Raw genomic sequence first — 27,171 nt, 5'->3', positions numbered from 1 at the left:
TTGCACTTTCTAATGCGTTGGGCCCATAAATACAAGGTTCAATAGACAGCCGCTCTGCTCTCCTCATTATTCATACATTCAAACAAATTAGAACAGAAGGTTGAATAAAATATGCTGTCCGTTTCCAACGTGACACCAGCAGAACTCCATCATGCATACAATCTAATCGACGGCATACGAGTGAAATGTAAAATTTAAAGCTTGCACGCAGCGTGTCTACATGTGTGTCATTTGTGACGTCACCCAAACAGGGCTGACTGATTTTTGAGCGTCTCAGGTGAAAATCGGTCCAGTCGCTCATCGCATTCAGGGAAACGATGGCATTAGCTCTAAATCGCCAGGTGAAGTTTGGCGAGTACAACACTCAGGTTCGCTGGTGTCAGCCCGAGTTGTGCAGAAGAAACTTCACCTCACCAGTTTTCAGGAATAACAGTGTTTGTTTTTATTTACCTGCTCGGCCTGATTTCCGGTGATGTCTCACACAGGGACAATTACAGAGCTGAGAGAAAGAAAGAAAAAACAAAAGTTTAGAAGATTATTGCTTGGGCATTGTTTGACGGTACTCACTGAGTTTGCAGTTATTGATTTCGCAGATAATGATTAAAAAAAGGAGCAGGAGAGCTGGTTGAATCTGGTTGGTGCAGGTGTAGCTCTGGCAAAAGGCAGATGCTTTGCTGAAGCAACAGCAAGCAGCAGTTTTAATAGCTGCTAATTGTTTTCAGTCATTACTGCATGAAACTGACAAAACACTTCAGCTTCTCCGGCTTCTCCGGCGTGAATATGTGCAGCTTTTCTCAGACTGGTACCATTATAAAGTAAAATCCACTACTTTTTTAAACTGTCATTAAAAATGTATGTACAAAAAAGAGAGAGAGAGAAATAAGAATCATTAATTAGAGAACATAAAGGGCTGTTTGTCAGACACTGTGCCGAACTGAAAGATTAAGTGGTATTTAAAACCTCGTTAATTTTTATCCGCCCCTGTCTGACTGCAGTCGTAATGCTTGATTGCAACAGTCCACAATGCATGGAACCAGTAATTCTCAGTAATTTAGTGGTTACAGTTCTGCAACTACAACTGATAAATTAGAGAAGGAAAAGGGGAGGGATGTCAGTTTAACAAAGGGGAAGGAAGTTTTGGTCATTTTGCTAACAAAGGGGGTGTGGCCCCCCCAAGTTACCTGTCGCTTATCAGCTATGCAAACAGCCAAAGGCAGGCTGTTGGCAGTCTGCAGAGGATGTGTCTGAGTGACGATCACTCAATAATACAGCAGGAGATCTTGTATGTTTTTGTTATTGTCAATAAATTCCATTAAAGGAAAGAAAAAAAATGGTACCATCCAGAAAAGACAGAGGAAATAAACAGCAAGTCAGTGTTGTGTGGGTGCATTTAAAATATTCAGCTGTTATTAAATTTACTGAAATGGAAAGCAAATGATGGGACATGTTTGTGGTTAGTCCTCCAGCAGTGATTGTCCATGTTTGATAGATGATGCACTTCTATTAAAAGGTTTATTATATTTGAGTAAGCAGAGAATTTTTCTGCTCTCTCTTTGGTTGTGGAACGCGTATTACCTTCTTCCAGAGAGCAGATTATATTTGTGTCGAGAATAAAAAGAAATGAAATAATTTCTGGGTGTTTGTAGACTAAACGGTTTAAGGCTTTATTGAAAAACACATAACGTGGTCTAATTATCAGTGAAGGAAATAATCGGCTGCAGAGAAACGAGCTTTAGACGGACATGTTGCACCCTCCACCAACTGTCAGCAATGAACCAGCGAGTTCAACCTGTCTCAGCCGGGGAAGCGACAGAAACTATAATGATTTCTTCACACCACCTCTTCCTTGTGGGAGGAAAAACTTACTTTTTGGCATGTAAGCAAGTCTAAATTTAAGCACAGGTTTTTAGCCAGTATCTATAAGAAGTAAGCAGACAATTAGCAGCTGATGGGATGCCAGGCGCTGATGCCTGGCTTTCACAGTGACAGACATAATACGAATGAAAGTCTGACCTGTGGGCTGGCCGAACCCCCTCCTCCCCCCCTCCCCCGCCACCTCCTCCCCAACGCCATCTCGCTCCTGCCTTTCAAGTCTTAACTGTTTTCATAAAGCAGAGCTCTAAGGCCAGCCAACTGGAAGGAAGAAGGATGTCAAGGGAAAAAAAAAAATCAAGACGTGGTGATAAAAGAGAAAAAGATCAAGTGTGGATAAAAGAGATCAGTTTATCCGTCTGACTAAAATCGAGTGACAGCCAAAGACAGAGGATATGAGAAGGGAACGGCTGGAAGACAACAAAATGACTCTGAACTAAATAAAAAAAAACTCAGTGCAGGAATGGGCACATTATAAGATGGATGGCAAACTGAACGACTCCAAATGGACTCATAACGCGTCTGCTGTAGCTGCTGCATAAAATCTGATTTTGAAAATGGATTTTTAACACTTTCATCTCAGTTTTGATGCTAATCAGTTGTTGTGAATTTTACTTTTAAACACTGTAGCTGCAGGACAGAACGTGCAAAGTGGTATTTAGGTATTGGATTATGCAGAAATTGGTCAGTATTTTGTACTCTGCTGATTTGAAACAACATTACGTGTAGGATTTACCATCTCGCATAGCCAGAGCTCTCCACAGAGCTGGAGAAAGGGCTGGCTGCACCCATTATCATTCTGGTATTGAGGGAGGGGGAAAAACACTGCAGCTTGTTTATATTTCTTTAAACCAATCACAATCATCTTGGGTGGCTCTCAGCCCAGGATGCAGCAGCGGCGCCCCTGCAAAATAGTGTCAGGGGGAAACTTGTTTTGGTGGAACATTTGCTCGTGGGGAGGCGAGCCCTGGCATTAAAATGCCCAAATCCTGTAAAAGAAACGTTAACAGCTGCTGGCTTGTTTACAGTCACACTGTGTGTGTCCAGGTTAGGGTCAGGTTGCTAGTTTGAGGGGTTTTTCCTGGAGGTAGCATGCAGAGAGCTAAAGGGAACAACGCCTGGTTCTGAAGCCAATTTGACTGCGAAATAAAGATTCTTTCTTTGACTTTGATCCATTTAGATCCGTTTAGAAGAGCAGCACGATTAAATCATTTTATCCCTATTCAGGCCAGCAGAGGGATAAACCAGACGTTACGGGCTTGGCTAGCAGAAGTCTCTAATGCTGATGCTGTACGGGCTGCACTGTGTGGAAGCTATGCATGAGATCCAGTTTACACCTGGGAAGTTGAACATGCCTCTGATGCTGTATTCAGATTTTCAGGTTTGTATCAACAGTGTTCATCTGGTGAGTCAGCCCACCATCCATGCAATGAAAACGTGTGAACAGCACAGCACTGCGTGCTCCCAAAGAAACAAGAATCTGTCGCACAGCAGCAGGACTCAGAAAGGTGAAGCAGCTCTGGCTCTCTCTCTCTGATATGGTGTACAATAAAAAAGCCAGGTACAGCACTACAGCAGCAGCAGCTATCATTAGACAGTAAAAATGTCATGGGGAGCTTGGAAATGGAGTGCATCTAATCAGGGCAAAGGGAAGAGTCCCCTCCTCCATGCCTCCCAGAGGAGCCAGCTGTTCCCAGGCCCTCCACCACTTGTTCATTAATTACTGTGAATTAATGCTTTTCTACCACCGAGAATAAATAAAAAGATTGTGGTAAGGCCTCACTAATCAAGAGTGGCTTTTATTAAATACTGTGAAAATGTCAGCTGGTTGTGGCTCAATTGGAAGGGAACAATCTGATCCGGCTCCACTCCAATCAAACATTATGTCTCGCTGGTCGGGGGCTAAATTGCCAGCACCTGTTTCACAAGGCCACAAGATGTATTGTCTCAGTCCAGAGAGGGAAGGGGGGAGCAGCGGTTTGTATCCAGGGCCGAGCTTCACTCGGGCTGAGGGTTAGCTCAGCCTCTCAGGAATCTACATCAAACAAGACGATTGACTGTCAGCGGCCGCGATGTTCCACCAGAGGAGCCCTTTGTTTGGCCAGCTTTGTCTGCCTCTCGCTTGGTTCTGTGTGCCGGGAATCAGCCGACCTGACGCTCAGCCTGTCACGAGTACACGAGTAGCAGCTAGCACTGCAGCTAGTGATTATTTTCACTGGGGCCCGACCCCAAAAGCTGATATATCGTCTAACGTTCTCTGTAGATTAAGAATACTGGCTGATACGCTGGCTCTGCCTGGTCTGTCGTGTAATGTCGGCCACTGACTGAGTGTCTGTTCCAGAAGAAAAGTGAATTCAGAAGAAGTTAAGACAGCCGTCACAGTTTCAGAAGGACTGAGGGACATTTTCAAAGTCAAATTTATGAATTCCATTTAGAAACCTGAGAGAAGCAGAAAGTCCTGGATATAAATGACATAAAAATAAAACAATCAGTCAGTGTCAATCAGTTAATGACCTAATTGCTTTAGCACCAATAACAACGTTAAGGAAATGATTTGTGAGATGATTGGTGCTGTGCTACCAATTAGAGTTTTGATAACCTTTTTTTTTTTTTACTGCAAGCTTTTTACATGCTGTGCATCTTTGTTTGCTAACTTGCCTTGTAAGACTAAAAGCGTGTTGTTTCCACTCAGAAGTTTACGCGCCCCTGCTTTAAGATCACATTTCCAGTAATAACTGCCTCTCTAAAAACTTGTTTTTGTCACTTAATCACAAAGATACGACAACAAAACAACATATGAGGACAAATCAGACAGCAACTCGGCTGATGAGAACAAACGAGGAGGCCGGTGATTCACTGTGAGAGCGACACATCACATCCACACGCCGCTGCCGCCGCCGCCGCCGCCGCAGTGCATAATGCAGCGCTGCCTCAGACAGATGGGAGAAAGAACAGCTGTGTGTTTTAATTGGTCACACGTGTGATATCAAGCACACGGCCCGTCTAAAAGTGTAAGGACGCTTCTCTTCCTTCAATCTTCTCCAAGATAACTTGGAAGGATTGTTTGCCACAAGGACACAAACAAACAAACAAACAGGGACTCGGTTTTGTTGTGTTTTGATGCTCATCCTCTGAATGCGCTGAGAGAACAATACGTGCTTCCTGTTTTTGGGCTGTGAAGCTATCTGTCTGTCTTTGTGCCATAAAACAATCCAGCAGATTTACCACCAAATGTAACTGTGTGCCGCCGAGTTGGATTTTATGACGGCAGAGGCCGCCATAAAAAAAGCACAGCACAGCATTAGCAACAGCACAGCACAGCAACACCGACTTTATTGATGGTAAAATGAAATCATTCGTTTTAGCTTTCATTAAATTCTAATTAAACCGCTGAGATGAATAACGATGTTTAACATTTTTGACAGAAAAAAATAAATAACTTTATCTCACATTGCATACGAAGGACGTCAGCATGTCTAGCAGTGGGAGCTACTGACGAGAACTTCAGGAATAACTTGTTGAAAATCGTATTTGTTTGCGTTTTGTTGGCAGACGCGCAGTTGGACGCAGGTGAGCCTTTACGGAGATAACTGCAGAGTAACTAGTGATTACAGGGACAAAAATCACTTTGAGGTAGCCTTGGTTACTTTGACAGTTTGGTCTGCTGATAGTAAATTGCTTGAAGCTCAGTGCAAACAAAGCACTATGCAAAACGCATGCAATTAATCACTGAGGGGGCGGTTCATATTTTTATGATTATTAATGGCCTTTGCCAGGCTGTGGGGTCATCTCACCTCTCTGAAATATTTACATCATAAACAGCATGAATTATGGGGGTTGCAGGAAGGGCGCTGCTTTAAAATACAGTTTCCTTTATTTTCATCAGCTGGGACGGTCAGAGAACCGGCCAAGCGCAGAGCTGTGCAATGGAGATGAGAGGCCTCGCCTCGGTCACGTGATGCCTGAAGGACGTTGTTAGGATTCAAATCTCCTGTTGGTCAGTCGCTGAGGTGGGAGAAGCGGCGAGAGTGTAGCTTCCAGCTCATTAGCCACAGATCAATATGATAATGCTGACACACAGAAAACAGTGATAGAGATGTAATCCATAACCGAGCTGTGAGGTTGTGTTTTTTAAAGCTCTGTGAATAATAAGCAGGAAGGCTTGGATGGTTTTTCCTCACATCACTGGTCCCTGCTGACCTTTTGCAGCTTCTAACTTTCCCAGCAAGATTTTATGGAACAAGCACAACACATTGAGGCAGCTGTAGAAAGTGTTTGAACCGATGTCAGTATCATGCAGGATCCCTCCAGGCTGCAGAAGCAGTGCAGCTGGCAGCAGGATTTCTGAGCTCGTCTGGATTTCAGTTGGCAGATCTCGCACAGGAACTTTGTTAGACAGTGTTTTTACTTGGTTTAACTCTCTTTTCTGAGGCATTTAGTGGACTTTTCAGCTGAGATGTTTTGTTTGAAAGTTGCTGCACAGGTTTAGTGTTAACATGTGGCCTCCCCGTGCAGGTCTTAAGTTATGACTTTTACGGGTAAATGCGAAATTCTGTCTGCATTATGGGTTAGTCAGTGACTAATGTGCCACGACGTTCGGTCACAGCACGACATTACAAACTGTGTGTTGAGATTATTTGCAATATTGTGGATTTAAATCATCATCATTGGTTCTTTTTCTGACACTGGTATCAATTATCATTTGATGCATGACTTACATTATTAATATTTATATTATAGTCGCTGTGATTGGTTACATTTGTGAACATTGTTGCTGAAGTGTGTGACAAGACAAATCTCCTTACACTTCAGTGTTCTGAGCGTAACCAAAGACTTCAATTTAAAAGGGCTTTTGATTTTTTTAGTAAAGTTTGACATTATTGGATGATAATAATAATGATGAAGCAAGACATGAGTGGATCACGGAGCATCTCTAACAGTCAGTCAGCAACATGTAAGCTGACTGACTGTTCAGACTCATTCCCAAAGGTGTTGGATGGGGTTGAGGTCAGGGCTCAAGTTCTTCCACACCAAACTCATCCAACCATGTCTTTATGGAGCTTTGCTTTGTGCACTGGGGCACAGTCATGCTGGAATAGAAAAGGGCCTTCAACAAACTGCTGCCACAAAGTTGGAAGCATAGCATTGTCCAAAATGTCTTGGTGTGCTGAAGCATTAAGATTTCCCTTCACTGGAAGTCAGGGGCCGAGAACAAACCCTGAGGAACAGCTCCATGAAGAGAAGTGTCCCAATACTTTTGTCTATGTATTGCACCTTTAACTGTAGATGAGGTTATAGCTTATCAGTGTCTATATGTTTAAAGCTGAAGAACCTTAAATGCTTAGAGTATCACTAAAAAATAAATCTTAACATTACTGGATGCTACAGCAGTAATGTGATTATTTTTACTGGGTTAATATGACTTAATTTTTCAAGGATTTCTTGCATTAAATTTTATTTCATAGCCTCGTCCTTGTTATTGAAAATACACGAATTACATTATTAATTAGCACATATATATATATTTATATACTTCTTAAATCAAAAGACGACTAGTGTATTTTAAGTAGTCTGTGAGTTATGAAGGGAAATGTTGAAGATGTTTCATTTATCCCTGGTCTCCACTTTATATTCCACCATTAGCAAACATGCAGGAAAATCTGGCAAAATAGTTTCTGTCTTTCAAGCGCAGAGGCCAATGCCCCACCACAGATTCTGCATGCACATTCTGCACGTCAACGTATCTGTATCCGAACATGAATGCAATTTAATTAGCCTGGACGTGATTCTACGACGTGATTCAAGCAAATCAAACCCGCTCCCCCTCAGTTCCTTTTTGTTCTATTCTATTCCTTTTGAAGGTCTGTAAACGCCGCCGCTGCTGTGCGCGTAACCGCAGCCAGTTTTGAGAGAAGGGAAATCGTCCTTGGAGCAGATCATCAGGAGAGAGAGAGAGAGAGAGAGAGAGAGAGCGAGGATGCCTCCACCTCCTGTTGTTTGTCCGGGATGCCAAGCTCACGCTCAGCATGCCAGGCCCCATGCGGGCGCTCAGGCCGGCCCGGAAAAGACAGAGCTCTTGGAAGACTCGAGGCTGCTTGGCGCCAACACGACGCTCGTGCCAGGCAGAGCAACTGTGGCCAGCGTCTGCTAGTGCATCTCTCCTCTTTACCCGTCGGCACACGGCGGACCTCAGGGGAAAGGATGCAACCATCAGGGGAGCGTTAGTCCATCCGGGCCGAGCTGGAGGACAGACCCCATGTGGCGGAGAGTGGGAGGTTTGTGGCTGTGACTGGAAAAACAGCCAGCAGCCTGGTATCCTGTTTTAGTTTCTTACTGTTGATGTCTAATTTAGGCCAAAGCATCCCCACTGCCTTTAAAAGTGCCACACAAAGCATTTTTAACATGAATCCACAGTAACACTGTGCCATTTATTCTGATTCCTCAGCAGCTAGTGGTGACATCGATTGTGGTAAAATTAAGGTCACATTTCCTACGAATACTACTGTTTCCTATCACATGGTGGGTATTAGTAAATCAGTCCTCCTGTAGTAGATTTTAAATAGTGTTGATCATCACGTTGTGTCCACTATGGACACTGATGACGATAATTTGTGTCAGCTAGTTATTTTGCCGCCTGCTGAACCCTTGAGACCCCTTTTGCGTCACATAAATAGCCTCCTTTTGTGCCTTAAAGCAATAATTCTTTGTGACGTAAAACAATTAAGCACACATTTGGTGCTGAATCTGACCCGGTTCGTGATCTGAAATTTCCTTTTAGTCTGGCGCTTCACCGGCTCAGCGGATCGGTTTCTCAGCGAATCGGTTTCTCAGCGGGTTCATCTGACCGAGAGGCTCTGATGGCGACGTCTTCCAGTCAGCACAGGAAGATGTGACCTAATGTTCATCAGGCAGCCGGCGGTCAGAGCCGGTTAGCTCATCCGCCCTGGCTAGCTAAACTTTTAGCTCATCCTTGTTCTCCTCAGTGAGTTTAATCACCGGACCTCTCGATGGCAGAACTCCCTGAGGCTGAAGGGGCTGAACAAGCTCTCTGAAACCCCCTGCCCCCAAACGTGCCGACCGACTGACCTCAGACATGGCTGCTGAGCGCTTGTTCTTTCATTTCTGTGTTTCTAGCAATGCCTTCAAGGCTATAAAACTATCAAGGTTAACATCTGCATGTGAGCTTTATTCTCTTATGTGCAACATGAACATGAGTTTCCTTACACAAGGGCCACATGTCATGTCAAACAATATGATCAATGTCTGGCTGCACACCCACTTTTTAATCACAGCGAGGTGAGAGGCAGGAGAGAACAGACCGAACTGATGCAACCAGCCTGGGAATCCTGCTTTTGTGTTCAGAACAAATGCATTCAAATGTGGGCGTTTTCTACTGAGGACGGCTTTAAAATATGCACACATTTATATTTCTATCATGGAGTCGATCTCGTGGATGATGGGAGCGCTGCAATTCTTGTGGCAGAGAGGGAAAAAACAGCACAGGATGTGTGACATGAAAACCAGCCAATTGTTATTCTGCTGCTCTGAATTCAGAATTAGTGGGTGTTTTTTGAGGAAATCCTGATGAGAGCGGGACTTAACCGAGCCCGCATGCAATCACTGTTTCTGCAGCTGCTTGATGCGGCTGATGGTCTCAGCGGGCGTCACACAGTATCTCAGCTGTGACCTGCACGCACCTGACTGAGGAAACCGGAGGACTGCAAAGCAACAGGCGAGCACGACATCCACTCAGCCAATGAGGGGGGTGAAAATGACGTTTCTGGCTGGCGCACAGCAGGTTGTTTTATCTGTTTCAGTGTGTTACTTTCCCTGTTTGTTTTATTTTAATGCCTCCATGCTGCCAGTCAGATAAGACCTTTGCCACTGAAGCTGTGACAGCACATCTGAGGCAGATCGGGTTGCCACGCTGCTTTTGAATGATAATACTGCAGCATCATGTTTCACATTGATTCAAAGGGACTCAGTATTATTTTTTATCGATCGCCCTTTCTTTATAAACAAAGATGATATATAGGCCGAGTAATAGGAGGATTAAATTACATGGCTTGAAAATAAGCCGGATCGATAGAAAAAGTAATTTAGCCCAATTCGCTTCTATTTGTTTGAGGAATCGTGGGCCGTTCGTGTGTCTGAGTAAGCAGGTGAGGTGAAACGCCACAGCCGGGATCGAGCCGCTGCTACAGGCTTCCACTATTTCCACCTTTTACATCATGTCCCTCCACGTTATCAGTGCAATCCGACAGCGAAAGTTTGTCGACTTCAACTAGTTGACAGAAAAACTACTGATACTGCAGTAATGTTGTATCACTCGACAGACAGTTGCAGCTGTTGATGAAACCCTCACATCATCATGTTCCGAGTGCGGGAGGACGCAAATTAACATAACGGAAGAGCTGAAACTGATTCTCCGCCACGTCTCAACACATGCTAACCAGGTGTATATGAATGCCGAGCCCCCCCACCCCCCTCTCATCAGCGCCGCTAAACCAAATGCTGTGGCTCTCATTTGGGGTGTTTGTTTGCCTGTGTGAAAAATAATGGCGGCGGGAGCAGGTGGAATATTGCTTCGGCAGCTAACCCATATGGATCAGAAAAGCTGCTTGCCAAGTCCAAACTCCACTTTTACAAGCACATCTGGAGCAGAATCACCATATTAATTGCCAGTTAATGTGTGTACACACGGCAAGGATTAATCCCTGAGAGAAGTTGGTTGACCCGGGTCACGCGGTCAGCGGGAGGCTTGTGTTTTTTGGCTGGAAAAGCAGTGGGGAGGACAGTCGAGCCAAATGTGTGGACAAAGACACGTCCGTAAGGTGAAAACTGCAGCTGAAAGCCATCTGTCACGAAGCTTTCCGGTGTTTTGACAGCATTTATGTCAGTGTTGTGCAAGTGGCAGTAAAAGTTCATGCAGGGATTTACTAGGCTGTGATCACGAGAGACGCTTTGATGAACACACCTGCATTTTTTATCGCTTCTTTTGGATGTTTGGTCACAGCAGGCAGGGCAGGGGGGGCATTAAATGATTTCGAGGCTCCAGAGCCGGAGAGAGGCCCTGGAACATGTCAAGGGTGACAGATGAAGGTCGCTTCAGAGCTGCTGCTGAGGTGTTTTCAGGGTGAAGTGGACGATGGACAAGACTCTGTGAGCTCTGGGACGTGGACAGAAGCTGATACAAACGTCCACCACCAACCCACTGCCACCGCTGTTTTTCAGCTTCATCCCTTTCACTTCTAACCCGACTCACATTAACTCTAACATGCTGCTGTTTACCGTCAGTCCTGTCCCCGAGAGGGACTTTGACTTCCTTGTTGTCTAAAACTCGAGTTGTTGTTGGAGTGTAAACGGCTGCCTGCTTCTGTCGATTGACTGCGCTTGTAGCTGACGGACTGACTGGGGAAAAGCTGCTAAAGAAGAGCGTCCCCGCGTGTCAGAGCACCTCACTTTGTTGGAAATGTAAACATGGCCTGAATCAAATGAGGATGTTGTTTGTTCTTCTTTTGTTTAGCAGGACATGCTTCAGAGCAAAGTGTCCACAGCTACATGCCTGCTTTACGCGATGTTTACCTTCTCGTTTTTCAAAACTGGCCTCCTCGAAGAGTATTTTCCTTTCCTGTCTCATGAAGTATTTGTGTCATTTTATGTACTTCAGTGATGACTCCTAGTATATATATATAAAAAAATGACACACGAGTCATAACCCTCACTTCCTGTTGTGAAGGACCTTTCTGACGTCAACACTCGCCCCCACGGAGCCTACTTCTGCCTGATAGCAGCGTCAAGCGGCACCTGAGCCTTCGTCCCTCCCTCCTCATCCTGGAGATAGGCCTGTGTCTCCGAGGGTACGTTTGGAGGGACCTCCTAATGAGAGATTTACTGTATGGAGATAATTATGGGGGAAGGCGACATCTCGCTCAGGCCTTAATGAGTAAGATAAGGACTCTTCGGCGGTGTTTCGAGCGGTGGCCTCCTCCTCCCGACCTGTCACAGTATGGGGCTTCTAGTGGTCGCAGGCAATCAGCTAGAAAAACACTGAGGGCACGCCTATATGCACGACAAGTGCAGACACTTGGCAACATGCACGTACGGGAGCAGAAAGAACAAAAACAAAGCCCGCCACTCCCTGATGTCTCGGCCATTTTAGAAATCAGCCACCTGGCCGATTAAGGGGAGAACGAGTGAACAGAATCAGAAACGCGTGGTCTTGTTTATTGCTTTTGAGAGTAAGCTGGCGAGGAGGCAGCCATTGTGTGATGATGAGAGTGGCGCCTCTGGAGACGGGCGTTCACACACTGGCAAAGGAGCTAATACAGACTTTCATTAGGATGCACACTTCAACACACTGTCATAGTATTTACAGTCTCACACTGGGGAAACAAATAAACTGCGTGATTAACAAGTTTTCCTGATGCCTGGCGCTTCGGCTGTGCGCGCATTGGAGTGCCACCTCGCCGACTTAATGATTCTTAATGGTTTCTTAATGACTTCTTAATGACTTCATCAGGAAGATCCTGCAACAGCACATTCTGACAAGCGGGAGCCTCCCCTCGAGAGCCGGGATCACACCACAGTGCTAACCCCTCTTCAGTTTTCTGCTCAAATAACACACACTTTAAATCTGCTTATCTGAGACAGCATCTCCGACTCGGATGACACAAGCATTTGATCCACGGTTAACTACGGGGATACGTGATGCAAATGTGATGTGAAAGCATGCGAGCCGACGTGTGGAAAAGCACTAAAAGGCGAGTGGGGATGTCCACCTAGGCGGTGGGCAAATGCAGTCACATCAAACTAATCTCAGAACATTGGAGTGACATCTAGTGTTGTGTAACCAGAATTAAACTGCATTGTGCGAGGCTATCAGGGAAACCCATTTGGTGGCGTTCAGTGCAAAGCTGCGGCTGTGATGCAAGACTGGGGAAAGCAGTGGGGAGACAAAACAAACAGGCCTGGAGAGCCCAGTAATTGCAGAATTTCATTACAGCAGAACGGACAAAAAGATGACACTCAAGGAACGAGCGGCGTGTTGTCGAGCTGAGAATAAACTGCAGTCGAACCCTCCAAGCATTTAATGACATAGAATTTTCTGGGTCACCACAATGTCACCGAGAAACAAATAGGTTGGAGTGTGAAGTACATAGAGCGGACTGTTACAGACCGCCGCGTTACTCTCAGCCTGTAAAGGCCAGTTAAGGCTGCAAATTATCATCTTACCCCTACGAGTCAAAAGCTTTTCATCTTGAGCAACAGGATTTAAAGAAAAGTTTGCCTTTCTTTGAACAAATTCTTCATTATTTTTTGAAAAGTTGATCAGCCAGCGATCGCCTGCGTCCTCACAAAACAGCAGGGGATTGAAAGGACACGAGTGGAAACAGAATGAAATCTACAGGCGAAAAAAGAAAATACACAAAGTTCAAAGAAGCACAACCAGATCCTGCAAAACATTACTGTGCATTCACATGCACGCGCGCGCACACACACACACACACATTAACAACTGGTTAACAAATTGTATTAGCAGAGAAGCGTGACTGCATGGCAAATTACACCTGTCCTGATGGATGTCCTCTTCACGGACTGTGGAAGCAGGCCGAGGGCTGCGCAGAGAGGACGAGGCTTCAACCAAACACTCAAAACATGATGCATAGCCGGCCATGTGTCACCACTTGGCAGAGGCGGGTGGGAGGGCTGCATCGCCCAGACACCAGAGCCCGAAACACAGAGAGACTCGGGCTGCAATTAATCCATGACAATCAGGAGGAAGGGTGATTCCCTTCCACAGCGACAATTAATTTATCAATACTGTTGGAACCACTTCAGCAGTTTTCGTTCATTCTCTGCTCACTTTATTTACAGGCATGCCATGCATTCTTAATTTCAGCATTAGCACTGAGAAGTGCTGCGGTCAGTCACACTGCACACATTCTAGGACTTTTATTCTCTTCTGGAAATCCTTCCTGATTTCCTGATAAGTGTCCTGAACTGAAACGATGTAATTTGGTACACCGCAGACAAAGTGTTCGATTGCTGCACTTCTAATTATTCACTGCAGGACAGAATACAGTTCGTACACAGACAACAGCGGCACATTTCGTCGCTTTGCACATGTAAGCAAGTCAGCCACAAGTCAGTTCATTCCTAAGAGCTTCTGTGCTGGATTCTGGACAGACTGTGGACAGCAAGTTAAAAAGAGGAAACTTGGTCCACAGTTTATTAAGCTAACATTGGTAGCATGTTAGCTGTGTATCCTAACGCACAGCAAGGAAGGATCCTCGAATGGCTCGATTTCAAAGATGCTACTTCACTGGATGCAACCAAACAACCCTCCCGATTTCCAGGATCCTTCAACTTGTACAAAGGACTCAAGGATGCCCCCGCGTGAATCCTCAGACCTCGATCCTATGCACATGATACTTTGCCAGTCTTTTTAGAAATGGTCACCAAGAGTGAAGAGATGGCACAAGGCACCATATTCTTTAAATCGGGATTTTTCTGTGTCGCACTCTCACTCTTCTATTCCAAAATATGTGTTGCCTGAAAGCTAGGAATGAGTCGTGCCTGATTTGGAAGGACTGTCCTTCCAAGCTGAGATGATCTGCTGAACAAAATCCAAAATTTTAGCTAGATATGAACCATTTACACACCAAAAGTACGTAAACGTAGAGCCCAGGTTTAAAAAATACTGGCATTTCTCTTTAAATAACCTCCAGCCATACATGTGAAGTCATAAGGAATGTTTTAATCTGATTTCCAAACAGATTTATGAATGTTTTTCCTCCAACAGACATGGGGAAAATGGCAGCAATTTTTGATCCGAAATACATTAATCAGGCCCCAACATGAGTTTAGGATGGGAGATCAGCTGGTAAACAAACCAGATTGGGTACAGTGGGTCTAAATGTGAGGAAAACCTTCACATATATAAATGTACACAATCTCTGCGGTGGTATAAATAGCGCCTTTGCTATCTCGTGTATATCTCGGCGGTGAGTCGGACTCATGTGATGTGACCTTCCTCTGGAAACCCAGAGAACACATCCTGTATCAATTAGACCACCGGGGAGTTTGTCTGGCTGTGGAGATCGCAGAGAAGCAGCCCATGACGTGTCTTCACTGTGAAGATCGACAACTTCCTCTGAAGCATCCAAACAGCGTTTTTGAGAGAGGAAGAGAGAGACAGACAGGAGCAGTGTGGGATTTGCTGCCGGTGGGATTTACTCCTTGTTCCAATTTGCAAGGGGATTACTCATTTTTTCATCATTTCTTTATTTATTTATTCTATTTCCAAATTCATTTCTAATTCACCTGAAGGAAAACAAAATATCAAGCCAAATGCATAAATACTGTCAGGGTGAATAGATAATGACAGCAGGTCAAGTTGTGAGTGAGTCACGTCTTCGTTCCTGGAAGAAAGTGATTACTGTAACACGGCGCCGACAATCACGACCAAGATAATTCCATTTCTCACATGGAGCTCAAATTGTATTATGTCACATTGTATTCTGCATATGCTATCAAAAACTGGATTTAGATATGCAAACTATCTGGGAGTGAGGCTCTAAAAGGAGAGGAGGAAACAGAAAACATCCAGGCGTGTCACTTTGTCATGCTGGATGGTTTCTGAGAGAGCTTGATGGTTTCTAAGGGAGGGGAGAAAAAAGTGTCGCAAAGGCGTGCTCTTCTCCAAGATGAACAGATGGCGGAGTCTAAGTGTGGAGATTTGTTTTATATCTCCATCCCATGTTGCGGCGCAGTAGATGTGGGCTTCCGCTTTCTTTTTATTCTCCCCCTCCTCCTCCTCCTTCTTCTTCTTCTTCTTCTTCAAATGTTATCTTACAGGATAACGGATACACACAATGTTTAAGCTAATGAGGAGTGGGTGTCGCTTTGTCTTCCTCTTTATTTCTTCCCCTTCTCTCCCACTGACACATCCTCTTGCTTTCCATTCTCCCTCAAACCCACGCTTGGAGCAGAAACCTATATGCCAAACAATTATGAAACACAATTTTGGAGTGCTGATTTGCAAGCCTGGGTGGCCGCCTGAAACCCGGCAGCTACTGACACGCGGCAACTACAGTCAAAAGAACATAATGCTCACGGAGCCGGAGATGATGTCAGGTCAGCGCACCATTACATTAGCATTCGTCTCCAAGTACAGCTCAGCCCTGGTGAAGCTACGGCCGACAGAGGACGGGGTTAGACCCCTGAAAGCTGAAGCAAACCTGAAACAATATGGAGATGAGAATAACACGACTGAGAGTCAGGAGTACCAGTGACTGGAATCATTTCATTCTCCCTCGAAGAAAAGTGCAAGACGACTCGCTGGAAACAACAGGAAGCTCCCGCAGTTCATCATGCTTGCAAAGCAAAACCAAAAGATGCACGTCCTCGGCCTCTGCTTCGTGTGGCTGAGGAGTCGACGGCGGACAATCCTTTGCTCGCCCGAAATGACAGCAGATGTGATGCATTTTGACTCCTAACCTGCCGCAAAAATCTCTGCCCTGGCAGGATGACAAAACACACTCCTTCACACGTCCACAAGATAAAATAACTACTTTTGAGTGCATGAGACTTTGGCGCCGCAACTGTAAACCAACCAAAGCTCAAAAATAAACTGAAGTTCTGAACTGAACTTCCAAACAGACGTGGGGCAAAGCCAAACAAACCCAGTATCCCCCAGCCTGTGAGACCAGCCCTCGCACCTGTGACCAGGTAAACTTTCCACACGGTCGTCAATGGACACGGCGGCTGTTGTTTACTGAAGACTCCCCACAGAGGAGACGAGCTGACCCATGTCTGCAACCAGTGAGTGGTACAAATGGCAAACATCTCTTGGAGTCATTATTTATGCAGGAATGCCCTTGGGAGTCTTTGCTCTTGTTTACACAGTCACGGCACAGTCCATTCATGACGGCTCCGAGTAAATGAGCCGCTTGCTACCAATTTGTCCTGGACGACGAAGCTTTGGGGCTCTACTACCCCCAGCTACCTTGGGGTGTGTGTGTGTGTGTGTGTGTGTGTGTGTGTGTGCGATTCTGAGGTTAACGCAGCACCGCTGTGCTGTTGGGAACCGACCTGGAACTACGGACACAGACGTCCCAAGGGTATCAGGAAGCATAGTGTCACATTTGGAAATAAATGAGAGAAGCGTTTTCTTTTTTTTCAGGACATGGACTTTCACCTTTGAAATGGGCTGTTTGTTTGCCCGAGGACGAGGACGGCGGTCAACGTTAGCGAGCAAAACACCTCCCACCACCGAAAACCCAAACCAAGACAGAGGAGGTTTGTGGAGGTTGAGCTCAAAGGCAAAATGAAGGCAAAGTGAATTCAGCACGAGTTTTAAAACTGGTACTCGAACGCATCATGTCTGGCACATCTGTCTGCTTCAGTGCAGATCACTTCTTGTGTTGAGCGGCCCAAAGGAGTATATGTTTGCTTTTAATGTGCTAATTCTACTTCTGCTGCCCTTAAAACCGTCTCAGGCCCACGTTGGAGTGTTTTTATGTCTACCTTCATGCATTGATGGAGGAAATCTTTAAGCTTTCAGTCTTGTTTGATTTGTTGTCAGCTTTGGCAGTTAGCTGTGATTGTGAGTGCACTTTATAACCAAAGGCCCTAACATTATCAGGGACCAAACAATCCTTGACAAAAAGTATTAGTACAGCATGATTAAGTGTATCTGTTTACAGTACAACCACACAAACTCATGTTGAGGTACGCATACGCAGGCAATTCAAATCCATAGTGTGAATAAAACTAATCACGGTAATCCATTGCTACTGCGATCGAAATTCTGAAAGTATTAGTAAAAACAGACACATTTTATGAGGCAAATGTACTTTAAATCAAGCAGTTGTGTCCTTCCAGTGTTCCTGTGTATTACTGGACATGAACTGATGCTGATTCATTAACACAGATAGATACTTTATTGATCCTGAGGGAAATTCAAGATGAAGGCTGCATCTTGCTGTTGCAGCTCGTCTGCACACTACATCACGTCAGATGATTTAATATTCTGTGTAACACTGCATTATGATTTATACAACCGTCATAAGACTTTATAATCTGCCACTGTAAACCTTCACTGTAGCTTTTAAATACACGCAGTGGAGTAAAAAGTACTTATTTCCCTCTGAGATGCAGTGGAAGAGAAGTATGAAGTACGCAAAGTCGTACGTAAGCAGAGAAACTGAAGTAAAAGTTTGTCTTTTCATCTTTGAGCGACTGCTCGGTTTTCTTTGAATTAGATATTAGATACACACAAAAAATGTTTATTTCTTGATTTGGTCAAAGTATGAACACAAGTTTTTCTGCACATTTTGTTGGAGGTTAAACCACATTTTTGCAATTTATCCGTTTTAAAAAAGAAAATCAACTTTGTCTACCGCTTAAGGCATTAAATAATGTGACAACAGACATTTTGTCATGTGTAACTTCATGTCTTGACTCCACAGAAAATGTTGCGTTGCCATCTGCGACCACAAAAGAAAAATCGTTTCTTCAACATGCTGAATATGGTCATCGGTCATTAACGAGATTTTAAGAAAGATAAAAGCAGCAACCCTAAGACAAATCAACTTTACAGCCTTACAAGCACAAACCTTTGAATTTACTTGAAGACTAATTTAACTGCTGACAAATACAACAACAACAACATCTGAAAGTTTAAAGAAGCAAACAGGAGGCCAAGCTGCAGGGAATCCTGCCATTCAGAATATTAACAAAACGTCTGAATCCTGGAGTAAGTCACCTCTTAGGACTGAGTTCTTCATACGAAGCTTTCGTTTTTATTTGATTAGTAAGACTGTTTCAGACTTTCACTGTCTTGTTTCTCTGAAAAAATGTTCCTAATTCAAAGCTGCCATCAACTGGCAGCTTTTGGCATTTTTAGTGTCAACAGAATGAGCGTGTGGGTGCAGTTTTCCCTCTCGGCTTGTGTGTTTGTAGAACGGCTGAAAAAGATGCGAGAGGAGAGGATTCAATAAAGCAGCGGAGAATTCACGGCAAATGAGTCCCCTATAGTTCTGAGGTTTTCGTCCAGTAAAGAGGGATGGTTCACAGCGAGGCCGAGCGACACAGGGAGAGAGAGAGAGAGAGAGAGAGAGGAGGGGAAAAGAAGAAGCGATGGGATAATTTAACAAGCTTCCTCCTAAACCACTCCAAAACCTCCAGAGTTTAATTGCTGGGAGGCAACATTATCCCTAGCAACACTGTGTCTGTCTCTTGGCTGGGATTCGGTGGGTACCTGCTGTATCCACTCCCCACACAATGCAGCGCCCACTGAGCCATATAATCCTCTCAGGCCCTCCTCTTCTGGAGAACCACATTCAATCCCGTCGTGACACGGGAAAATCTCCTCTTCTCCATTTTTTTTTTTGTCAGGGTGCGTGCTTCAAATAAGCCCAATCAGTAGGCGCTGTTATGTGTGCACAATGCTACGGGGACAGAGAGGAAGAGTTAAATAAAAAGACGTTTGATTTGCTGCTGTGAAATTTGGGGCTACTTTCCATTCCTCCGCGGAGCTCCCCGGAGCAGCCATATTTCTGTTTATGTTTAAATGTGAATCAGTCAGATGGGCTGCCGGCTTCCTGCTGAATCATCCTACACTCCCGTCAGAAAGCGCCGGGTTACTTTTGAACCGGGTTGCCTTGTAGGAGAAAACAAGGAACTAATGCCACTTTCTTCCCGACTCCTCTTTCAAGTTGCCCTTGAAAAAGGAAATTACAACAACGGGCTTTGATGCAAGTCTGACACGCTTGGAGAAATTCTCCGTAAGTGCAGACACGTACTAGATTATCATTCCAATGAGTCTGTTCTGATGTCTTTTAACCGGCTGCATGCAGCAGACAGAGCTGACAAGAAGAAAGCGTTTTCAGCACAGTGCAAAGGGACGTGGAAACGGTGGCTCATTACACCAAATGGCAAAAGAAGAAAAATGGCGTTTCTTTGTTGTCCAGTGGTTTGTAACTTAAGTCAATATGGCATTTGGAGACCTGCTGAGACATCTTTTAATTAGACGGTGAGCTAAATAATGAGAGAGGCAGTGTACTGAAAAAGATTCCTATGTGTTATTAATTTGGCTTTTAGGTCACCTCGGTCCTCGCAAATTAGTTTCTTTACTTTTTATACTTACTTCTGTCAGCAAAAACAACAGCTTTTTGTTTTTCTTGCATTTTGAGAGTACAAACTGTTTCTCTGGTGATTTTTTACTGCTGGTCAGTGAGGTCTAATGAATAATTTCTGCTTTTTTACGTTATACTGTAACCTTTTTAAAAAATACTGCATCGATACAAATATGTTGAATTACTAAGTATGACTTGTTCTTTCATAATAATATAGATTTTTGTTAATGTGGAGGGTTTTTAAAGTTATTGTGCATCTGTGTTTAATAACTTCAGAGGAATGTGGGTGTTTTTTTTTCACATATGTCCTTTTCCATATTTGTGGTTTGCAGTGTTGAAATCACAGTTTGGAAATATTTGTACTTCCATTTCCTGTTCTTTTATATTCCCACTCATTTGAAAGCAAACATTGTACTTTTTGCTCCCTACATTCACTCAAACTGTTTACTTAAGTCATAGCTCATCTCAGAAGTTGGCTAAGTTTTCATCCAATGATTTTTTTTTTTCTTTTTGAAACCGATGGAGTCGCCCCCTGCTGGACTTGAGAAAAAAAGCAGGTTTAAGGCACTTCCTTCCACTTAGCAGGCTGTGTGTGCTTTTCCACTACAGACTCACTGCTACAGCCTTTATATTATTATAAATGTCTAGTGATTGTGGTCCATCCTACCTGTGAGAGGTGGAGGTCGGAGGTCGGAGGTGTGCGGGAGGGCGGAGGTGTGCGGGAGGGGAGAAATCACTTGAGAGTGAAGTCCAATGTCAGCGCCGCAGAAAACCAATCGGTTTCTGTAGGAAAACGAGCAGACAATATGCTGTTACTTTTATTCCATAAACCAGGAATGAAATTACTGCTTCAGTTTCAGTCCACACTTTCACTGTTAAGCACTTTAAAAAATTATTTTCTCTGGTCTTCATGGCCCGTCTACGTCTGCAAAGAAGTGCTGTGTGCTCGGTATTTCAGGCACGTATTTCTTTTGAAGAGAAATAAGCACAGTACTAATGTAATAATGAGATGAAAAAACGAACAGGTGATGTGTTACACTTTATGCAGCAAGGCCAAATCTTGCTGTGACGCGCTGGAATACTGGAACTGATAGAAACAATTACGACAACATGTTAAGTCATACTTAATGATGGTTAGATAGATAAATAGAAAGCTGCATTTTCCTCAAGCAGCTGCTCAGTTTAAATCAAACAAACAGGAGGAAACAGTGCATTTGTTGGGGACTATTTTCATCGGCGGATTAATCCACAGTTAGTGCTGTAGTGAGTGCCAAACAAAAATAAACCACAGTGCGAGTGTGTGTGTGTTCATGGCACTGGAGGAACACTTCACTGATGTGTTTCGTGCTTTGAAATCTGAAATTCAGACAGAAACTTTTCATAAATTTCCCTGCTAACTGAGACGTTACAAAGAGATCCGGCGTTGCTGTAAGAAATAAGACGCTGGGGTGGAAGGTTAGCTCATAATCTATAACAGATAGTTAAGCTTGGCTGCTGGCATCCAGTCCTTATGATTGCAACGGGCCTTGGCGCGAGCACAGGATCCGACAAATCAAAACTGTGAGGCTCATTAGCAGTCAGGCCATGAGGGTTGTTTCTGGACTTTTTTATTTTTTTGGTCAAAAATTTGGTCTGCTGCTGCTTTATTTTCCAGGGATTTGTAGCATCACGGCGCATGTAGCATCAACACAAATAAACACATCTGCAAACACAGCGAGCGATTCAAGTAACTGCAGATTAGATAAATTGTCTGTAATGAGGCGGCGGGGACGACGTCCGCCATCCGCAGAGGTCGCCCGTAACGCTCGGCTTCACCGCTGGGTGAAATGCGCCCTGAGTGCGATTTAGCAGCCTTTACACGGGCAGGTACATGCAAAGAGACAAGCAGAGGTCCGAGAGGGCGCGGCGCTCGCTGTAGAGGTCACACACACGCACACAAAACAACACAACACAACACAACAATGATACACAAACGCTGCTGACAAGGGGAAAATATGAGGACTTCTGAGACACTGGAAAATGTATGAAGAAACGGATGTGAGGGTCATTTTACTGAGCAGTGCCATTAACATCGCTGCCCTTGTCTGAACTGGAGCTCGGATCAGTCACTCACACACACACACACACACACACATGCAAAACATGCATGCACACACACACACACACACACACACACACAGAGAGAGAGCAGTATTTTCTCCTCTTTTTACATTTCCCCTCTTTCCGCCCTCGGAGAAGGAGAGGTCGACATTTTAACTGCAGCAGCGAGGAGATGGCTTCCTTTCACCTTGACGGGCATATAATGAACATTTCTCATTTTGAGCTTAGCTTCACTTACAGAGTCAGTCAGCTATTTTCTCTTTGAACCTTTTTTTTCCCCTTTCTGACATTTCCCTCTGTGGTTTTGCCAGGATGATCTTCACAGTAAATTTGTGCCCCTTTTAAAGAAATAGGATACATTCCTGTTGATTTTTTATTTTCTTTCAAAGCGCTCATTTCCATACAGGTCCCCCGTACAACACGAACAGGCCTACGGTGCAGCATGAAGCACAAACAATATGCTAATTGCACCTGTTTCAATTAGAGCCTCGGTATCCATGAAATCCATATCATTATTTGCTTATTGTTTTGCATTTTGCCTCAGAACAGAAAACACTGCTCTTTGAAGGAATGTGACAAAACATTTGCATTTCTTTAACCCCAACCCAAACCTTTTCAGCCCCCCCCCCTGCACCACAATGTGATTGGCCTGGTGCCCCCCCAAACCGTAATACAGATGTGGTCTCTTTCCTCAGAATGTTTACATCTTGTGTCACATGTGCTCCTCTTTGTATTTCACAGGTACAGCAGGTTTCAGCTTGAGCCTGTGACTGTCAGGAGTCCCTCTGTGCACTACAGAATGCATCTTACTGTCAAATGATAAGCATGAGAACTTGCATTTTGCAGTATATGAAAGTTTGCGGCCTGATGTTTGTGCTGTGATGCTTTGCCAACTGCAGTTGTCATCCACTCATTCAAAGTGATGGATTAACTTTACTGGAGGAAAGCAGGGGGGCTAAAAGAAAAGTGAAAACTCACTGTATGCATCTCATAACCTGAGAGGAAGAGGCAAACTTCTGCAGCTGACAGAACGCGAAGGGATGATTAATTATCCTCAACGTCTTAACCTTAAACAAAACCCTCGAATGAGTTTGGGACCACAGTCGCACAAACACACAGAAAACACAATCTAATGAAAAGCCCTCCGTCCAAAAATACAAAGGGCTAGCAAAACAAGACCACATGTACCACAAACACACACTCAGGCCCGCATTTGCCCACGCAGGAGGGGGGCTGGCAGGGTGCGTTCCAAGACAGCTGGTGAAAACCGGGTGCGCTCTGGCTGCTAGAAGGAGCAGATTCAGGTGACATCTGTGCCTCCTGTTGCAGCGCAATAGTAGAAACACTAAAAGTGAATTACAACATTAATGATAGTGCTCTGCAAGCTGTCGTTCCGTATTACGCATCCATTATTCCTTGCATGGGTACTCAGAGGCATCGTGAAGGAATCGGGCCTCGCCGCCGTCTCCTCGCTGTGAGGAGGAGCAGTTTGTGACAGCATTGTTGGTTTAACACCTTCCACTGCTCTACCATGTCACCGCATGGCACAGTGCTGACTGGATGACTGATGCTCTTTCTCTCCATTTCCATCCCTCACTTCATCTTTCAGGCAAGCAACCTCCCACCCCTGACCCCCCCCTCCACACCCACCCACCCCCACCCTCATCCCTGCACCGCCGCTGCTATTTCAGACAACATTTGTTTGATCTTGCCGCCCTCTACAGCTGAATGGAATCAATCTGGCAGAGATGTCATGTGTGAGCAGAAATGATTGGCCACAAGAATAACATGTATTTGAGAACACGGAGCCCGTGCCCTCCGCCTCGCCGCCCTGCGAGGACGGACACACGCGTGCCGGCGCATGCATGCGCGCTAACACTCGCCAGCGCGGCCTGGCGTGCGCCTGACGGGCATCATACAGACATCTCCAAGCTGTCACCCATCCCCAGACTTTCAATAACTTCAAATCCCCCGAAAACCTGGAGAATAAAGGCAGAGTCGATCACTCATAGCTCCCTTCACTGTGCTCTTCTCTTCAGGGAAATAACAGCCGAAGGAGAAAAACAAAGTCAGGATCCCATCCTCTCCCACAGAACAGCACCAGCATCCCCGGAGGACGTGGGGAGAGCACTTCTTTCATCACTGCGGTTAACACGCAATAAAGAAAAGATTCATTTAAGGTGTTGTGACTTGAATAGCGCGCAGGTATAAACCAGCTGTGTGGAGGTGGGGGGAGGGGGGATCAACGGTAATCCAAGGTGGATTTTTAAGAATAAAAATCTGGATGGGAAAGAGAAAGAAGCTAAAGAAGTGGGCGGCGGTGGCACCACTAACACAGCAATGTGGCTTTCACGCCTGCCTACACGTTTCTATAGGAGTGATGGTGTGTGATTTGGATTGGTGCCACGCAGGATCGAATGGCGGGCGCTCCCTCCGCTAACGTCTCCCGAGAACATAAACAGATCGTCGGAACATCCAAACCGCAGCACGCCGCCGCTGCCTGGCTGTGATTTCTTCATTCAGGAGAGAGTGCCACGAAATGTGTCGTACTTGAAGTGTTTTACAATTACCAGCTGATTATATCAGCTGCATTAGCATATTAAAAGGAAGACTACTTGAACACAGAGATAATGACTGAGTGTTAAAAATAATTTCCCCACTCATTATCGACGGCAGACACTGAGATCTGGGGAAGGAAATGTCGATAAATACGCGTAAACCTTTGCTGTGTAAATAACAACAATTAAGGAGAAATTAGATCAGGCTGGGTTGGTGAAAAGGGAGATAATTCTAATTAAAAACTTGCAGATATCTGGGGAAGAGAGCGTAAAGCTGTGCATCTGTCTATGGGAGTGAATTATTTTTCACTCATGTGTGAAAAACTTTTGTGTTGTTTCACTAAAGCAAATCACTATTCTTCTCGAAGTTCAGTGTGAGCCGGCAGTGCTGCTTCAAACTTCCTTTCAGAGAGTGTGGTGTTCCCATCGCAGTAAAGAAGGTTCAATAAAACAACATCGATACTTCGTGCACCACCAGACAACTGCTGCAGCCGTGTAAACTCTGTGAATGTGATGCATGCGTCCATTAGCTCCCTGTTGATGCACTTTGTGCTCCATCTAATCTGTTTAATTCTGAACATAAAACTGTACAGTTTTTCAGCTCGTGCGAATCATCTGCAAAAGTCGCCTCTTTCATACAGGAGAAAAGCCGCGAATTGCCGTCCGACCAGTTCACCTTTTTTCTGTAGTAACTACGGCTCTGCGGCGAAATTATTATTTCTATTACGAAGTTGTCCATCGCTTTACTTTAAAGGGAAAATTTGTAAATTGTGAGCCAAATTGAGAGGTAGCTCTAACAACATCAAGAGCAGCACATCACCAGAGTGTCGCCGCCAGCTGCCGCTCACCGTGCTGTTTGCTGTAGTTCTCTTTGGCTATAGCTATAGCCGTCACCATCTCGCCCTCCCAAAGCTTTGATTTTCTCTCTCCCATTTTGTGCAGGCTTTCTGAAAGGGGGAGTCAGGCGGCAGGTGCTGTGAATTTTAGTGAATTTGAGCTTAACAGATCACAGCTGCGCAGGTTACAGATGGGATTCCTAGAACCTGCTTAAGCAAGTTTTGCTTTTGTTTTTCTTTCAAGCTCAGCATTTTTTAATTGCATGTAAAAACACCATTAGAAATGATCTTAAGTGTCAGAGTACACATCGAAGAGCATTTTTGTAAATGAGGCCCCAGCAGTCCTAAAGTTGCACACCGTCATGCTTTGTAAGTCAGAGCAGGTTAATGACTCGCTATTTAAAGGCCCAGGCAGCGATTTGTGTAAAATAGGGCGTAATCTGTGGGTTAACTCAGAGGTTATCTGGCAGGAGATCCCAGCCTGTTCATGTAAAAGACAGCACGAAGAACATTTCTTTCTTTGGAAAAAAAAAGCCAAACTCTTTGAGCGCTGAAATGTTGCTGGCTCGTACTGGAGCTCCGTCCTCCATCGCCGAGCAGCTGCAAACGGACGTGAAGGAGACTGTGAATGTCATGAGATTCATCAGGCAGCGAGTTTTTGTTCACCGTGCAGGCAAAGTGAGTTTTCACAGGCAGAAATCTCAGCGCCGGGTCGAAGAATCGTTAAGTTATTAACATTTATCAACAACTCTCACAGCCTCCCTGCAGATATGCGATGGCCATTTTGTGATTTTTGTCCCTTTGAAGTATTGTGACGCCTTCAAGTACTGTGAAATATTTGGTTTGACTGCGGCATGTGCAGATTTCTACCCACCTCTCCTTCTTCCTGAATTCCACCACCGCCTGCACTGTTAATCAATACACACTTTCCTTGCCCTTTTCCTCCTTCGTACACATATCCACCTGTCTGACCAAACTGGAAAATTTGTGCTCTTAATCAGCTTGCCAGCCTTGTCTCTTCACTGGAGGCTGGCGACACGCTTCCCTTCCCCCTTAATTCCCCGGCTCTCGACAGACAGGCGCGCTGATTAACATGCACGCCCAGGTAGGAGCTCCCTCCAGCACAACCCCACTGCCCACCAGGTCCACACGCCATTATCCCCGCTACTCAATAGCCCCCATCTCAATGCACATCTGTCGAGCTGCCGCGTCCCCGCTCTTTAATTAGCTTTACAACTTTCCCCCACTTCTGGATGGAAAATAAGGGATAAATTTGCGGCCGGCGCTCAGATACAACGAGGGAGGCAGAGCGAGAGAGGGAGGAGGACATATGCTGAATGCTGAGATGGAAGATGAAATAGAGTGTGTTTATGTGTGTGTCTGAGGTGGTGGTAGAGGCGGACAAGATTCGCATTAATTCCTCTCATGTCCTGGCCCCAGTATCACCAGGAAACCCTGTCCTCCTCGCCTCCACGCTACCGTCTCTCCACCCGAAGGATAAAGCCCCACCAGCAGGAGCCTTATCTTATCGCTCTGCCTCTCACATCGATCCCCCCCTTTTGAGCTTTTTAGTTGCTCTTCATAGACGGCTTCAAAGCTGCTCCGGTTGCCTTTTGATTCTCATCCCTCTGCCTAATCGACGGCGTCATCGGCAGCCCGGGT

At 45.0% G+C, this 27,171-nt stretch overlaps 1 protein-coding gene across 6 annotated transcripts in view; it reads right to left on the bottom strand.

Annotated features, from left to right (window-relative positions):
• rbfox3a (RNA binding fox-1 homolog 3a) overlaps nt 1-27,171 on the bottom strand; it is a 450,354-nt gene that overhangs the window by 258,602 nt on the left and 164,581 nt on the right. For 5 of the 6 annotated variants that reach the window (XM_046414287.1, XM_046414282.1, XM_046414288.1 and 2 more), the window contains 2 exons: nt 20,683-20,798; nt 451-499 (listed from right to left, as the gene is read on the bottom strand). The gene's annotated coding sequence lies outside the window, so the exon portion shown is untranslated. Of the gene's footprint in view, nt 1-450; nt 526-20,682; nt 20,799-27,171 lie in introns of those variants that run through there. The other variant, XM_046414285.1, reaches the window with a different exon arrangement.

The sequence above is a fragment of the Scatophagus argus genome, chromosome 16 (genome assembly GCF_020382885.2).
Source record: "Scatophagus argus isolate fScaArg1 chromosome 16, fScaArg1.pri, whole genome shotgun sequence".
In the NCBI taxonomy this organism is placed as follows: Eukaryota; Metazoa; Chordata; class Actinopteri; family Scatophagidae; genus Scatophagus; species Scatophagus argus.
Note: the sequence above shows the minus strand (reverse complement) of the source record. Positions and strands in the feature narration are given on the sequence as shown.